The sequence below is a fragment of the Paramisgurnus dabryanus genome, chromosome 22, assembly GCF_030506205.2.
Source record: "Paramisgurnus dabryanus chromosome 22, PD_genome_1.1, whole genome shotgun sequence".
In the NCBI taxonomy this organism is placed as follows: domain Eukaryota; kingdom Metazoa; phylum Chordata; class Actinopteri; order Cypriniformes; family Cobitidae; genus Paramisgurnus; species Paramisgurnus dabryanus.
The window spans coordinates 5,491,501-5,508,601 of NC_133358.1; the positions used below are offsets into that span (position 1 = coordinate 5,491,501).

Below are 17,101 nucleotides of genomic sequence, written 5' to 3' on the forward strand. Positions count from 1 at the left end.
ACTGCTTTTTCCTATTTTTAAACCATTGTCGCTTCGGTTTAGGGTTAGATTTGGTGCTTGCATTAGAATGTCACTTTATATATTGGTTTATACTATTTTTTCTGATTTATTTTTTTATATGTCGCCTGGCGTTAGGGTTAGAGTTGGGTTTGGTTAGGGATGTCATTTTATGTAAATCTAACCCTAAACCGAAGCGACAATGGTAAGAAAATAGGACAAAACAGTTGAGTAACCAATACGTGATAATCACACGAAAACAGGAATTCGTTATACGATCACGAAAAAACACGAAATTTCGTGATAATAGCACGAAAAAAGAATCAAAAAAATACGTGACTATATAACGAAATTTCGTGAGACTGGGCTGGGGAGTGAGAAGCTGTAGCTCATATTTAAAGGTACTCACACAAAAATCATTTTTGTTCTTACCCAAAAAGGGGCATTTTGGCATTTTGGACATGATATTACAAAATGATATGGGGGGTATTTTGAGATTACACTTTACTGACACATTCTGAGCACATATAGACATATAGACGGTTTCAGCAGTAACAACATAAACAAATGGTTTTCGTGGAACAAACGTAACTTCCGGTAAACACTGTAAAGGTTTAAAGGAACACTCCACTTTTTAAAAATGCTAATTTTCAAGCTTCCCTAGAGTTAAACATCTGGGCTGCGTTCTCGGATAACGTTGTCTCTTAGCGCGCTACGAAGACTCAAAAGGTACACCTTAACTACAGGTATACCTTTCCTACGTGTGTTCTCCGAATTATACCTTAGGATGTTGCTTAAGGTAAACCTTCTTATGTTCGACCTTAGTAGGTGCTGTCCATGGTGGAGGTGCTGAAAAGGTTGATATCGATTGCTCGACAATCAATTATTCACTTCATGTAATAGGTTTCGTTGCGTTATGAGATAGCGGTGTTCTTTATTAAAGAAAATTTTTAGAAATAGTTCAAGTTAAATTTATTAGGAATATCTGGTAAAAAATATTTCAAATTGCAAACAACTAAATTAAACCTTTTATATTTTATATCAAACCCGTGCAAAACCCGCAACTTTATTTCCAAACGTATCATGTTTAAACTGCTCCAATTCATCTGCTATGCCTTAATTTGAAAGGATCATTTATATTAGGGGTTCCCAATAAGTGCATTGCACAGGGGAATAAGGTGGGTCGTGGAGGTACTTGGCTGTGCATTACACTTAAAATATATAAAAACAAACTGTTGTTCATTTGTTCACGCGTTTATTGTGCTTGGACACTGGATGCGCAAGCAGCGTGGTTACAATGCGGATAAAGCTTAATGGACGCATTTCTGGTGCCTGTCTGTCTACCTCAAATATAACATATAAAATATATATATTATATAAAAAATAAATATATATTATGATTACTTTAGATTTTAGCTTTGATTAGTTTTAATGTGGAAATTGTGTTGACCGACAATACAAGCAGTAATCAAGTGAGCAGTTTATTTTGAATGTTTATAAAGAATATGGCATGCAGTTGCCTCAAAGATATAAAACATTAAAAAACTTTGATGCAATGTCGAATTAACATTAATAATCACAATTAGTTTTTTTTGTAATTTTACCCAATTTATTCATGCAGCTAAAATACTTGCCGGTATTTAACGGATATGAAATGCACAAATGAAATAGTAGGATTCGCTGTATAGCTGCAGTTTCACCAACTCCTCCACCCAAAATATATTTTTTTAAATAGTTTCTTAAGCCTGTAGCATTTAATAGTTCGCAGCTGATGTTCCTTTGGAAAACATAGTTAAAAATCGAACAAGTGTAATGATTTCTAATTATGTGAATGTTTTATTCTTTAAATATAAAAATATTTGCCTAATTAAACACGGAGTGTATTGCAACTTTTTTTTTTTTTTTTTTTACAAATATTTAGTTATATAGACTGCAATGTAAAATCTTATGAAAGTGATGGCCCCTAGTGGAGTCATGTGGGATAAGGTATAGCTAAGAGTGCTCCAGACCAACCTTCCGAACGTATGACTTACAGAAGGGATACCTAACTAAGAACGTTTCGGGAAACACGTATTAGCGATAAGGTACAGCTTAAGGTGCAACTTAAGAACGACGTAGCATTAAGGTAGTTTCGGAGAACCAGCCCTGAGTTTCACTGTTTTGGAATCCATTCAGCCGATATCCGGGTCTGGCTGTACCACTTTTAGCATAGCTTAGCACAATTCATTGAATCTGATTAGACCATTAGCATCGCGCTCAAAAATGACAAAAGAGTTTAGATATTTTTCCTATTTAAAACTTGACTCTTCTCTAGTTACATTGTGTACAGAAAATTAAAAGTTGCGCTTTTTAGACCGATATGGTTTGAAACTATACTCTCATTCTGGCGTAATAATCAAAGACTTTGCTGCTGTACCATGGGTGCAGCAGGCACAATGTTATGACGCAGCACCCGAAAATAGTCTCTAGCTATTGAAAGTTACCAAGCTGGAGACTATTTTAAGCGCGATGCCAATGGGCTTATCAGATTCAGTGATTCAGAATAGCTTAATGGATTCCAAAACAGTAAAACTCAAACTTTTAACTCTAGGGGAGCTGAAAAATAGCCTATTTAAAAAAAATAGAGTGTCTCTTTAATAACAACAGAGTCCATTTAGAGTAGTGTACTTCTGAATAACAAGCAAAATAAACAAAAATTAGATTGCCTTAGTTCAAATAGTAGCTAAAGCATATCAACTAAGCTAATTTTACTGTGTTATAAAGTGTACTATAATGCAACATTAACCACAGATCAGCTGCCAAGCTGATCTTTCAACAAGGTATTTGTCCCAAAGTTTAGTTTAGCCACTAGTCAGACCAGCTTGAACTGATTTTGCCAAGTGGTTGATGTCCTCAGGGCAACATAATGTGTAGACCCAAGGACAACGTTTTTCTAAATAAAACCTAAACCCACCCCAAACCCCAACCATAACCAAACTCTAAAATCAGAGGGACATGATAAGTGAAAAACAAAGGTCTAGAAACAGTTAATCCTGTTTGTAAGCTTAAACTTAAAAAACTGTAAACTTTTTTCTGAAATCTGATTGGTTGATTGAAATGTTGTCCCAGGGTCAGCATAATGTTGCCCTGAGGGCATCAACCACTTGGCAAAATCAGCTGAGCAGTCAGACCATTAAACAAACAGAGACCGGAAGTGAAGTTCCGGTCAGACGCGTAATGGCGGAAATGCATTTGTGTCCGATGAAACAGCCTATATTACATCTTGTAAAAATGGGCATAATATTGGCCCTTTAATATAATGTTCTTATGCGTTGTAAATCTTTAATGGCCAGTCAATAAGCACAATGCCTTATAACATCTTAAAACCTAAAACAATTATGCACCCTTATTATTCTGTGTGTGGTACAGACAGTCACACTTATACTTTGTGGATTACATAATTTAATCTTGTAACTTAATTCATGTTGTTTACTTAGTTTTTTTTTGGTAGTGGCCAGCAACAATCATGCCAGGTCCACAATCAGATGTATTATTTGTGCCATTAACCTGTACTTGTTTGGATCCAAAACGATTTATTGTGCTACTTAGCCATATTTTTTGTTATGAAGGCTTAAACCAAAATAAACCAACTGCAGTTTGATTGATATTAATTGAAATGCACATTAACAAACAAGATTTTTGAAAAAAAAAAAATGAAGTTATCTTGTTTTGCAATGAAACTCTTCGTTTGTTACTTCAGTTGCTTGTTTACAGATTGGCGAGGTCAATCAATTAGGAAAATCAGTAAATTTCCATAGTTATCTTTACTTACACTGGTCACACCTTTCACCTGTGTAAAGGAAAGCATTAAGCAAAACACTCAAGTTGCTCGCTGTAAGATAAATGTTTCACTCTCTCTGTCTGCTTGTTTCACAGTGAAATCCAATGATGGCAGGTGATCTCAGTCTCATGATGCTGTGATGTCATGAGGGAGGATAGGTTCATCCTACCCAGTCTCACAAAATTATGTAGCTATAGACCATTTCAAAAGATGTAAACACTACTGGTCCAGAAACACTTCCTGTTACAGTTTGTGACAGTTATTTTTTTATTTCACATATATTATTATCTTTAAGATGTTTGAACTTCAATTAATTCAGGTTTATATGTTCTGTTGGTTTATTTTATCCCAACGTTTATCTAGTGTTAAAAAACGGAAACAGGAAGTGCTTCTGGACCAGTGTTGTTTACATCTTTTGAAATGGTCTTTAGTCACATAATTTATTGATTCTTTTTCGTGATACTGTCACGAAATTTTTTTTTGATTTTATCACGAATTTCTGTTTATGTGTCATTGTCACGTATTGGTAACAGTTTTTTCTGTCACTCCGGTTTAGGGTTAGATTTGGTGTTTGCGTTAGGTGTCACTTTAAGGATTGGTTTATACTATTTTTTCTGGTTTATTTTTTTATATTGTCATTGCATTAGGGTTAGAGTTGGGTTTGGGTAAGGATGTCATTTTATGTAAATCTAACCCTAAACCGAAGTGAAAATTGTAAGAAAATAGGACAAAATAGTTGAGTAACCAATACGTGACAATGAAACATAAACAGAAATTCGTGATACGATCTCAAAAAAATGTGAAAATTTGTGACAGTATCACGAAAAAGAATACAAAAATTATGTAACTATATATAGGTACGTAATTTCATGAGACTGGGCTGGCTCATCCTAATAGCTCTTTATAATACACACATGAACGTGGGATTTGAAAGATGCTGTGAATGACAGAAGATCTGATGTCTTTGATTTCACAACTCTTAAAGCTACTTGAGTCAAACAAAACAGACTAAAGCTGGTTACACACCACAAGAAATTTGAGCTGAATTTGGGCGGATTTTCTTCCTAATGCTGGGAACACAAAATATTAAAAGATAATCGGGCTCATTTTGGGCCAAATTTCCCCCCTTCCGACAATCCTAGCTATGTCCCGATTATCTTGATGGTTATCTAATCAGATTTTCCCTTAGTGTGAGGCGTGTTAAGAGTAGGGATGGGAATTGATAAGAATTTAACGATTCCGATTCCATTATCGATGTTGCTTATCGATCCGATTCCTTATCGATTCTCTTATCAATTCTCATTGGGTGAGGGAATAAGCACAAATTTGCATGTTTGTATTAACTCGCTTTAATATCTGTTCAGAAGACACAGAACAGAGTATACACAAATTATGTGTAGCAACATCAGAACCAACTTAAAAGTAGGTGAGCTACTTCTTAAAGTAAAGTCCAGGGACCTATAGCCTAGGGCAGTGTTTCTCAACCAGTAAATGTGTGATCGGACTAGGAATTAATTAAACTGAACTAGACTGAAATAAAACATGCCACTTTTGGTCATGCATGCATTTGTTATTTTCTTTTAAAGACATGATGCTGGACAAAATACAGCAAATTAACCTACCGAAATGCAGAGACATCTACTGTGGCAAACGGATGCAAACCCTTTACCACAAACTTAGTCACTGCTCGGCAGAGGTGGACACTACTTGAGTATTTTAGTTTCATTTTCCAAGCATCTGTGCTTTATCAGAGTGTTGTCTTGGGGAAAAAATTACTTTACTAAAAATGTTCACTAAAGCATAGAATCATACTGTGTATTTATATTGCATATTAAAATTGATTGAATACATAATTACATAAAAATTGTGTACTTTTACTTTTCTTGAGTAAAAGTACTTTTTACTTAAGTAAAAGTAAAAACATTACTAGATTTTTAATGTACTTTAATATTAAATATAAACCAAAAACTTGATATTATGAAATGTGGTGGAGTTAAAATTATGATAATATGCTTTGGAATGTATGTTTTCAAAAAAATACAAAAACACTGATAAAATACAAATACTTGAAAATGTACTTTTAAGTAGAAATACTTAAGTAGTGTCTGCCTCTACTGCTCTGTGAAATGTGTTTATCCTCGCCTCGGTCATTTAGTTCCTCCCTGCCTCTGTAAACTGAGTAGCTGGAGGTGCACGAGAGATACTTTCTGCAGCCTCTGAGCCAGTGTGAGAGCCAGTCAGACTCAATATGATGGACAATGACAACGGAGATTATCCGTATAGTAAAAGTTTACATAATGAAATGGCGCTCACATTAACATTAACACATTACCTTCTGCATTAATAACAGATGACGTCCCGTTAGCTCCGCTGGTGTTTGACTCGCTGCTGTTATTGTGTAATAGTGTGTCAAACACGCGACAGTCCTGCAACCTCCTGCAACGCGACCGTATTGTCGTATGTTCGCGTGAAATATAAGTTATTGATTCAACTGTTTCAGTGTTTCGCGAAGCCTCGCTCTGCCCACCACTAAATATAACCAAACTTTGGATCGTTCTGCCTCGATGCAATGTTTGCTGCGTTCTAAACCAAAACAACACAGCGTGTATGTGACGTCATGACACATTTGCAACGAGCGCGAGCGGAACCGATAAGCGGAATCGTTAAGCAGGCATGCTTACGATTCGAAGGAATCGATTCACTGGGAACCGGTTCTTAAGTAGAACCGGTTCTCGATTCCCATCCCTAGTTAAGAGTGTCCAAACCTGATCGGAAGAACGTTGGAGCTGGACATGTTTAATATTTACCATCAGAAATCCTGATGTGTGGGGGAAACCCCGAGGACAAATGCGCGCACGCTCTTGAGATTATCATGTGAAAAGAAACAATGTCCAATCAGAAAGCGAGATGATGGAAAACGGAAGCACTACAAAGTGTAGTTGATGTGGACAACAGAGATGGACCATGTTCCCGCTGTCTCCACGACTTCACCCAAACCCTTGTCTTTTTTCTTGAATTTTCTATGAAAATCATAGCAAACACTATATTTGAGATATCTTCCTGCTGTCATCTGCCATGCTTATTCTGAAGTCTCGCAAGATTTTGCGAGTTCCCTTTCAATACGGTTCACTTCGCATTGCGTCAGTTTGCTGACGCTATGGGGGAAACTCCTGTTTACTCCGTGATTGAAGCCTATTGGTTAACGTCTGTAGAAAATACAGACCAATGACGTTTGAGCCCGCGCGGGGGCGTGGCACACGTCCCTATATAAGCCGGTGAAATACGTCAAGAGCTCATTACTTTTCTCCTTCAGCGCGAACCTTCTCGCTGCTCCGAAGAAGAAGCCCTTACTCGCCGTCGATCCAAGCACTGCAGCGGACTACAACACACCAGCGTGTTCCCCTGCCGCTTTCCGGTGAGCCTAAAGAGAGTATCTAAAAGAGCAGAAACGCGTTGAGATAATGTCGCTTCGGCATTGCGGCTCCTGCCGAGCCCCTTTGCCTGTGGAGGATTTCCACAAGGAGTGCGTCATCTGTCTGGGTCCTGCCCACGCCGAGGCCGTACTCGCCGAGGCGGGCTGCGCCCACTGCGAGCTCCTTCCTATCGCGGTGCTGCGCTCCCGCCTCGAGATCTTTAAACGGAAGGCTTCCCGTGCTCTCCCGCCTAAACAGCAGCGGAGCCGTGAAGCTGGAAGACGCCCTGAGACCGAGTCCACGCCGGCTCATCCCCCGCGTGCTCTGTCTCCCCGCCGTCACCCTGTCACCTTCGCCCATGAAGACCTACGCCCCCTGCCGAGTGCTAGCGGCATGGTTTCCTTTGGGTCCGGTGACAACTTGGAAGTGATGTCATCCTCTGAGGAGTTAGAGGATTGGGCGGCTTCGGATGACGACGCCCACGCAGCCGCCGCTGATGAACCTACCGAGTCGCGTCCTCACGACTCTGAGCTCATCCGCATCTTGACACAAGCTACGACGGAGCTCAACATCAAGTGGTCGCCGCCGTCAGAGCCTCAACTCAGCCGGTTGGACGAGTGGTTTCTGCAGCCCGGGCGCCGTCAATCGTCCCGCCAACGGCAGGCGCCGTTTTTCCCTGAGGTCCACCAGGAGCTCACCAAATCTTGGCGTGCTCCCCACTCCACCCGAGCTCAGAGCGCCGTCTCCCACGTCCTCTCCGTAGTGGACGGCGCTGATGAACACGGCTACTCCAAGATGCCGCCGCTCGAGGAAACTGTCGCCGCCCATCTCTGCCCGTCTTCAGCCGGCGGATGGAGGGCTAAATTGAACCATCCGTCAAAGCCCTGTCGCCTGACATCGACCCTGGCGTCGAAATCTTACGCCGCCGACGGCCACGCTGCATCCGCTCTCCATACGATGGCGGTGCTGCAAGTATACCAGGCAAAACTCCTCCGTGACATGGACGAGACAGGTCCGGACCCGTCGACCTTTCAGAACCTGCGCAGCACGACTGATCTGGCCCTTCGCGCCACTAAAGTCGCCACTCAGGCTGTAGGAAGAGCCATGGCCAGCCTGGTTGTTCTGGAGAGACATCTGTGGCTGAACTTGACGGAGATAAAGGACACGGATCGGGTTGCCCTTCTTGACTCGCCCGTGTCACCGTCGGGGCTCTTTGGCTCCGCTGTGGAGGGGTTCACCCAGCGCTTCACTGAGGCACAGAAATCGTCGCAGGCTATGCGGCATTTTCTACCAAAACGATCTGCCTCAGCGTCTGAGACCGGCCGCCCAAAACCGCCGCCAGCTCAACGCCCTAAGCCAGCACCAGCTCAGCCCCAGCAGAGAGCTGAACCGGAGGTCAAGCGCCAGCGTCCTGCACGACCGGCTGGCCCGCCTCGACGCCGCTACCCCGTCCTCGGATTACGCTGGACCCGACGCCAGCGCCGCCTCCCTGAAGAGAGTCTGAGGAGGAAAAGAGGCTCTGGTCCCGCTTCGGCCGGCCCGCCCTCGAAAGTTCTGCGTGTTTCAGTCCCCTCGGGCGCTGGACACACCCTCGCTGTAACAGCGAAACACAAATTTTTACCTTTTCACAAAAAGAGCAAATTTCCTCCTCTGTACACACAAACACACACACACGGCTTAACGTCCATAAGCATATCGACGCTCGCCGTCAAATTTCACGTTTGGCAATCCACCCCCGGTATGCCGGGCTGGATTCTAAACGTAATCCAACACGGTTATTCACTTCAATTCGCACGGAGACCACCCCGGTTTCGCGGCGTTCTCTACACCACTGTCCCAGACGATCGTATGCAGATCCTCAGGGAAGAGGTGCGTTCTTTATTACTAAAAGACGCGATAGAGACGGTCCCGGCGGATCAAAGCGAATCAGGCTTTTACAGTCGTTATTTTCTCGTTCCGAAGAAAGACGGCGGCCTCAGACCGAAATTGGATCTACGCGTTTTGAATCGCGCTCTTGCCAAACGGCCGTTCAAAATGCTTACAGCCAGACGAATCATGGCGTTAATTCGACCGGGCGATTGGTTCGTATCAGTGGATCTGAAAGACGCTTACTTTCACATTCCGATAGCGCCACGTCACAAGCCGTTCCTAAGATTCGCGCTCGACGGGACAGCATACCAGTACAAAGTTCTGCCCTTCGGATTATCTCTGGCACCACGCACATTTACCAAATGTGCGGATGCGGCTCTCGCCCCTCTCAGACAGAGCGGCATCCGCATATTGAATTACCTCGACGATTGGCTTATTCTAGCACAGTCAGAGAGGGAAATTACTGCGCACAAGACCGTTGTACTCCAGCATTTGGAGAATTTGGGGTTCAAAATCAACCTCCAGAAGAGTTTGCTCACCCCCACGCAGCGAATCGCGTTCTTAGGCACGACGCTCGACTCATTAAAGATGCGGGCATGGCTTACACAGGAACGCGCGCTCACGGTCAGACGCGAGGCGGCATCGTTCAAAGCGGGTTCACATCTCCCTCTCAAACGATTCCAAAAAATGCTGGGTCTGATGGCAGCAGCATCCCCACTAATACCGTTGGGAATGCTGTTCATGAGGCCGCTTCAGTTTTGGTTGAAAGCGAAAGTTCCGCCCCGTGCTTGGTTGTCGGGCCGCTTATTAATCAAAATCACGTACAGCTGCGTGAAAGCGCTTTCGATATGGACATCCCCTCACCTTTTCCTCTCGGGCACGGAGCTCGGCTCCGTGAGCAGGAGGAAAGTGGTGACTACGGATGCGTCTGCGACGGGTTGGGGCGCTCACTGCGACGGCGAGCTCGCCTTCGGTGCGTGGAACAACCAGTTGTCTCAGCTACATATCAACCACCTCGAGATGTGGGCGGTTATCTTGGCGCTACGACACTTTCGACCGAAACTCCAACATCAACACGTTCTAGTGCGGTCGGACAGTATGACGGTGGTTTCGTTCATAAACCACCAAGGAGGGCTGAGATCTCGCTCCCTATCCAGGCTGGCGAGACGGCTTTTATTATGGGCTCACGCGAACGTACGTTCGTTAAAAGCGACTCACGTACCGGGTGTAGCCAATACGGGTGCAGACATTCTCTCGCGCAACGGTCCGCCGCCGGGAGAATGGAGACTGCATCCTCAGACGGTCGAGAGAATATGGACCGTCTTCGGCCGGGCGGAGATCGATCTGTTTGCGTCAGACGAGAACGCGCATTGCCCGATCTTCTTCTCGAGACACCACGATGCCCTGTCGCAAGCATGGCCGGCGTGTCTTCTGTATGCTTTTCCTCCGGTGGCTCTGTTACCACAGGTCCTTCAGAGGATAAGAGAGACGAAATGCGCGATAATTCTGGTCGCCCCGTTTTGGCACAATCAACCATGGCTCCCCGACCTATGGCAGCTGAAAACATCAGCACCATGGCCAGTACCGCTGAGGAAAGACCTCCTATCTCAGGCGAGAGGGACGATATGGCATCCACAGCCGGAGCTATGGAATCTACACGTTTGGTCTCTGAACGGCAACCATCACGCCTTTCAGGACGGGTGTTAAATACTCTAACTGAAGCTAGGGCCCCATCTACCAGGCGCCTTTACGCTCAAAAGTGGTCTATTTTTTCTGACTGGTGCACGACGAAAGACTTAAACCCAAACACCTGTGAAGTGGAGCATATTCTCTCCTTTCTGCAGGAAATGCTGGACAGCGGTCGCGCGCCCTCGACGCTTAAAGTGTATGTGGCGGCGATAACGGCGAATCACGCCCTTATCGCCGGTCGCACCGTGGGAAAACATGATCTCATCATTAAATTCCTTAGAGGCGCTCGCAGACTAAACCCACCGCGACCTAACACGGTCCCGTCTTGGGATCTGTCCACGGTCCTGAAAGCGCTGCGCGGTCCCCCTTTCGAGCCCCTCGAACAGGCTGACCTGCGCGCTCTCTCGTTTAAAACCGCTCTCCTCCTGGCGTTGGCATCGGTTAAACGAGTGGGCGATTTACACGCGTTTTCAATTGACCCGTCGTGTCTGGAATTCGGTCCTAACGATAGCAAAGTGATCCTTAGACCGAGAGCGGGATACATTCCTAAAGTTTTGACCACGCCATTTAGAGTTCAGGTGGTTTCACTTCTCGCCCTTCCGACGGCGGACGGCGAACAAACCCCGAACACGCTCTGCCCCGTCAGAGCGTTAAGAATATACACGGACCGTTCTGCCTCATATCGCAAGTCAGATCAGCTGTTCGTAAGCTTCGCACAACATTCTTTAGGTATGCCGCTCACTAAACAGAGGCTATCTAAATGGATCGTCGAAGCCATTGCTTTGGCTTACGCCTCCCTGAATGAACATTGTCCAGTTGGTTTAAAAGCTCACTCCACGAGGGGTATGGCTTCATCTTGGGCTTGGTCTACGGGGATTTCTATCGTTGACATTTGTAACGCGGCCGGCTGGTCCTCGCCGTCTACGTTTGTCAGATTTTATAGCCTGGATGTACCTGCCTTACAAGCACAGGTCTTATCGGCTTAATGATTCACGCGACTGCGTTTCTGTATGCCTTCACGGTGCGTTGCTAGCTCACCGTCATGGCTACCTATTAATAATTCATGCACAGCTCGCGGCGCGCTCAGGGAACCCGCCGTCTCGTGCTCTATTGTATATGCATCATGGTGCGTTTAGAAACTTCACTGTATGCGTATTACTGTCTCATATATGGTGCTTACACTTGCGCTCGCTAGAGCTATGTATATGCTGGGTTAGGGCCACATGCAGTGTCTCTCCGGTAAGGGCACCTCAGTCCGTTGTGTATGCACGGCGGGATGGGATTACGTTCCCCCATAGCGTCAGCAAACTGACGCAATGCGAAGTGAACCGTATTGAAAGGGAACGCTTAGGTTACTCACGTAACCCCGGTTCCCTGAAATAACGGGAACGAAGCATTGCGTCGCTGGCCGTGCTACAAACGTCTACGCAGCGAGTGTTATTCGGCTGCGCGCTTCAGTCGAATAATAATGAGCTCTTGACGTATTTCACCGGCTTATATAGGGACGTGTGCCACGCCCCCGCGCGGGCTCAAACGTCATTGGTCTGTATTTTCTACAGACGTTAACCAATAGGCTTCAATCACGGAGTAAACAGGAGTTTCCCCCATAGCGTCAGCAAACTGACGCAATGCTTCGTTCCCGTTATTTCAGGGAACCGGGGTTACGTGAGTAACCTAAGCGATTTCCTGTGTTCACAAAATGTGTTGAAAATCTGTTCGTGTATGTATGGTGTGCTGTCTTTGACACATCTTGGCACACCACACACAATAGGAGCAAAACGGTTATATCTAGGATTTTTTATCCTCATGTTTGTGGTCTATAACATTTTGAAAATCTTATAAGATGTAAAAAATCTTTTGGTGTGTAGCAGCATTATGGTAGAGTCCCGATCATCTTCGTGGTTGCACAGATTATCTTAACATATTTTCCTGTGGTGCGCGGTGTGTTAAGAGCGTCTGAATCTGCTCGGAAGCACGTCAAGGGCCACTCCGATCTCAAATCGTAAATATTCAACATGTTGAACGGGGCTTGACATTAACACCCGCTGTTGCGTGTTAGACAGCCAGTCTTACTATATTTTTTATTGTTGTTTATGCGAAATTATAAACAATGCGCAATACGACACAGGGAAACTACAACTCCCATTAGCACTCCCTGCACCCAGCGCAACGTACAGTAGGGGTTATTTACCAGAGAGCTTGAGCGCTGATGGATTTGCAAAAGCACGGATTTAAAGTGCATGCACACTCTCTGGGCAAGAGCCGAGAGAAATTCATAGCGCATACATGCGCACATCTCAGTTTTGTCTGAAATCAGTGTCAATCAATGTGTTGTTGCTGCTGTAGGGTGATATGGGTGGTTGCTATTATGTTTTACTTCCTAGACGTTTGCTAGAAGTCCTAGACCTTTATTATGGTCCTTCAATGTAATTGTATGACATTTTTCACCAATATTATTGTACACAAGGAGTATATTACAAGATAAGTTAATCATTTTATATTTGTGGTTATGGTTTAAATCCCCAAAACACTAAATGCCAACAGTGATGGCTGCTTTTTTAATCACCAATAATGATTTTATCCATTTTTGCATTACCTGTTAGTTACAATACCCTAAAATGCACTTTAAATGTAAGTCGCTTTGGATAAAAATGCCTGCCTAATAAATTCATGTAAATGTGAAGCTTTATACTGTTAATTTTGAGATCCTGGGGCTTTTCTCTTAACTATTTTCTATTAACAATCTGAATACAAATACGTGCCTTCAGTCACAGCATCAACACATGTAAACAATTCAAGTGTGTTTGAGCTGTCCTTCATCCCAGAAGAGTTTTCTGGAGTTGTAAATAAACCTGGCCACTCCTTGCAGTTAACCTTATTAACTTGGTAGGCAAACATGAAGGCGTGTTACAATCCCAATGTCAACCTAAGGGGAAAACAATAATACACTTTAAAAAAGTCTTAAACTTGAGGGAATATGGCGCTTCAAGTTTCACCTTTGCTACTCAACCAATGACAAATGACCACTTACTATGACAAATTATCACTGAATCTTATCACTGAAAAGAATTTAACAGCACATATCAATTAAATTCAATGCTTTTTGCAATTTTTCAAGGAGGTTATTTTATAAGATAAAATTAAGGGGGCAAAAACAGTATGTACTACAAATTGAATGCAGGAAGAGATCTTATAAATTTTTTACTGGGTTTATTCCATAGTTTAAAGTTCACTTAAAAAATGTATTTAACAATTTAGGGTAAAGGTAAACTTTATTGTCCCAAAGGAAAAAAATGTCTTGGGTACAACAACTGCATCACATAAAACACATAGTTAAATAACAAATAATCCAGAAAATAACACAACAACACAAATAATAAAATAATAATAAAGGGATTTTTTTTCAATGTGTCACTTGTGAGTCATAATAATATGCTCTCCTATCCTATTTTTAGCTCTGGAGACAGTCAAGCTTAATGCACAGTTGGGCAAATAGCCCAAAAACACCAAAGCACCCATCACCATCTCTCATTGAGATGCGTCTTGGAAATAAAAGTAAATGTGTTTTAACATGTAAATGCTCTTTCGGCACATCAAGTAATGTGACTCATTGATGTTCCCTTTGAAGTGTTCTCTATTCTGCTGAGAGGTGGGATCAAGCAGATTGTTATCAAAGGATTTGCCATTTTTGCATTAGTAATTTTTTGCACTCTTTTTACCTCACTGGTTTGGTGTGTTTATCCTGGACTGTAAGGTGCACAATCTGAACATAATGGCTTTCGTGAATAAGAGACTATCAAAGCATTCATACAAAAATGTTGTCCTATTACAATGGTATACAGTGTCCAAGACAGTCGTGCTTGCCTTTGGTCGATTTAAATGGTTCTAAATCTGAGGGTATTGTTGTTGCCTTGGCAACGTGTGAGGCAAATTTATATAATTTCAGATGGGCTTGCCTGTGATAAAAAGACCTATTTTCACCTTTGTGTCCTCTGAATACAGGCAAGCAGTGTTGATCATCAACACAAAATCAACCCTCTGTTAGTTTTACAGGATATATTTGTGTAGAGCTCGAGAGACAAAATGACAGATTTTACAAAGCTGTAGTGGAAATTGTTTCTATTTTAAAACATCTTTAACACAACCTTAAAATATAACAACCAGCTTTAGATTTGAAGCATAATAAAAATTTTGATATCACACAATAAGGTTGAATTTATTAACATGAGTACATGCATTATTAGCCAACAGGAACTAACAATAAACAATGTCGTTTTTCAGCTTTAATTAATTTGTATTATTACATGACTCTTTGGAATGCTTAATTCTGATTGGCCATTCGTGACATTTGCAGGTTTGTGGTAACCTGGTAACCCGGATGCAGCAAATCATGTTGACGAGTACAGTTTAACATTACACAATATAAATATGTCTTTTAATAGCATATCCCACATTTTATTTACAAATGATTAAACCAAATAGTGTGTTTTCTTGCGTTTGTCTTATTTTAAAACCGAAAATAAACCGGTATTCCATGCGCAAGGTCTGTATTCTACAGAGCCCCTAAGGGGACATGGAGCAAAAAGTAAATAAAGTTTAGTTTCGCGTGCTCACGTGAAACTATCGCGTGCACACGTGAAACTATCGCGTTTAGTTTCACGTGCGCATGTGATTGATTCACCTGAGCATGCGATAGATTTACGTGCACATCCGAATCCAATGTTTGGCTTACTTCCTGTCTCCTGAAATGGAGCAAAAATTAAATAAAGTTTTTTAAATTAAAGTTTTCTAAAGAAACTAGATTCACGCAAGCACGCGATAGATTCACGCGAGCACGCGATAGATTCACGTGAGCACGCGATATATTCACGTGAGTATGCGATAGATTTACGTGCACCAGGGCCGTGCAGAGACCATTGGAGGGGCAGGTGCTCAAAGAATAAAAAGGGCACTTTGCTCGCTGACACGCAAGCACACAACTGAAACAAATAATAGAATAGAGAAGACTAGAATAGAAAGACGATTTTAAGTCTAATGTTTTTCTTTGTTTTCCTTGCAAATAGAGTGAGACAGAAAAATCTATATAGACTGAGTTTTATATCTGTATGTTTATGCATTTGGCAACCGCTTTTATCCAAAGCGAATTACAGTGCATTACATTTTGTGTTTGTGTGTGTAAACAGTATATGCAGTTAAGATATTATTACGTTTACAGGCTTGTGTTTTTGTTGTCATATTTAAAATATAATTCTATTCTAATCCTGTTGGAAATTTGTATACAAAGAGAGTAGCCTACATATTTTAGCTTTTGAATCGTGTTTGTGTTTTGTTTTTGCACACTTTGATGCCTTGATGACAGGGAAATAAAATAATGACATTCATCTCTCCTTTCATTCATTTCATGAAGCCTCTAGTACTTTCTTTATTTTCAGGTAAACTAACTGGTTGCAAAGCTGGAGAGGTTTTGAATGAGCAAATCAATATGATACAAAAATTATCAAAGGCGAGTCCAGGAATCGTAAATTCAATATGATACAAAAATTAAGTGTTTTTTACCGTATTTATCGGATCTTGCTCTTCCAACAAACTCCGCGTGACAGGTGGATGACATTAGAACAGTGCGAGAGCGTTTTGAAATCAAACTCCTCCGTATGATTTCCCAAATATTTCTCGCGGTACTTTGATGTCATGTGCGTTTCGGTTCTTGCATTGCTGCGTGAAGTTGAGAGAACGTCCCTGCCTTTGCCTCATTCATTGTTTTTATATGGGAAGAATGTTTTATTTTCAGCATGAGAACTGGCTGAAACGCGTGTGTCTCACGCCGAATGCGTGAGACGTGAGAGCCCTGTTTGCATCTAACGTTCTAGAGATGTTAATACACACAGACAGCAATAAACAAAAGCTGTGCATGCTCTCCTCACGTCGTTCTTGTAAAAGAATAATAATAAGTAAGGTTAACATTAAGCATACCGCTTAGGTTCAATGCCGGCTGGAGGGGGATCCTCCTTGTTCTGCGCACCGTGTCGTGCATGTGTGGGCGCGCTGCTAGCGCTGTGAACTAGTGATCGTCCCTAAAGAGATTGTCCAATGAAAGGTCAATACGTCATCATGTGACTAATTTTATTTACAGCTAAATTATTTTTATTAATTTTACTAATAGTTAGATTGGGCAGGCCTTCACAAAAGGGCATTTAATAAAAAAAATGCCGTGACAAAAAGGGCACTTTGGTCATTCAGGGGTACAGGGGCAGGTGCTTCGGGCAACCCCCCCCCCCCCCCCCTCTGCACGTGCCTGACGTTCACATCCGAATCC

General features: G+C 42.6%; 1 protein-coding gene across 1 annotated transcript in view; it reads left to right on the forward strand.

Annotated features, from left to right (window-relative positions):
• myo3a (myosin IIIA) overlaps positions 1-17,101 on the forward strand; it is a 116,795-nt gene that overhangs the window by 28,493 nt on the left and 71,201 nt on the right. The gene's annotated exons all lie outside the window — the stretch shown is intronic.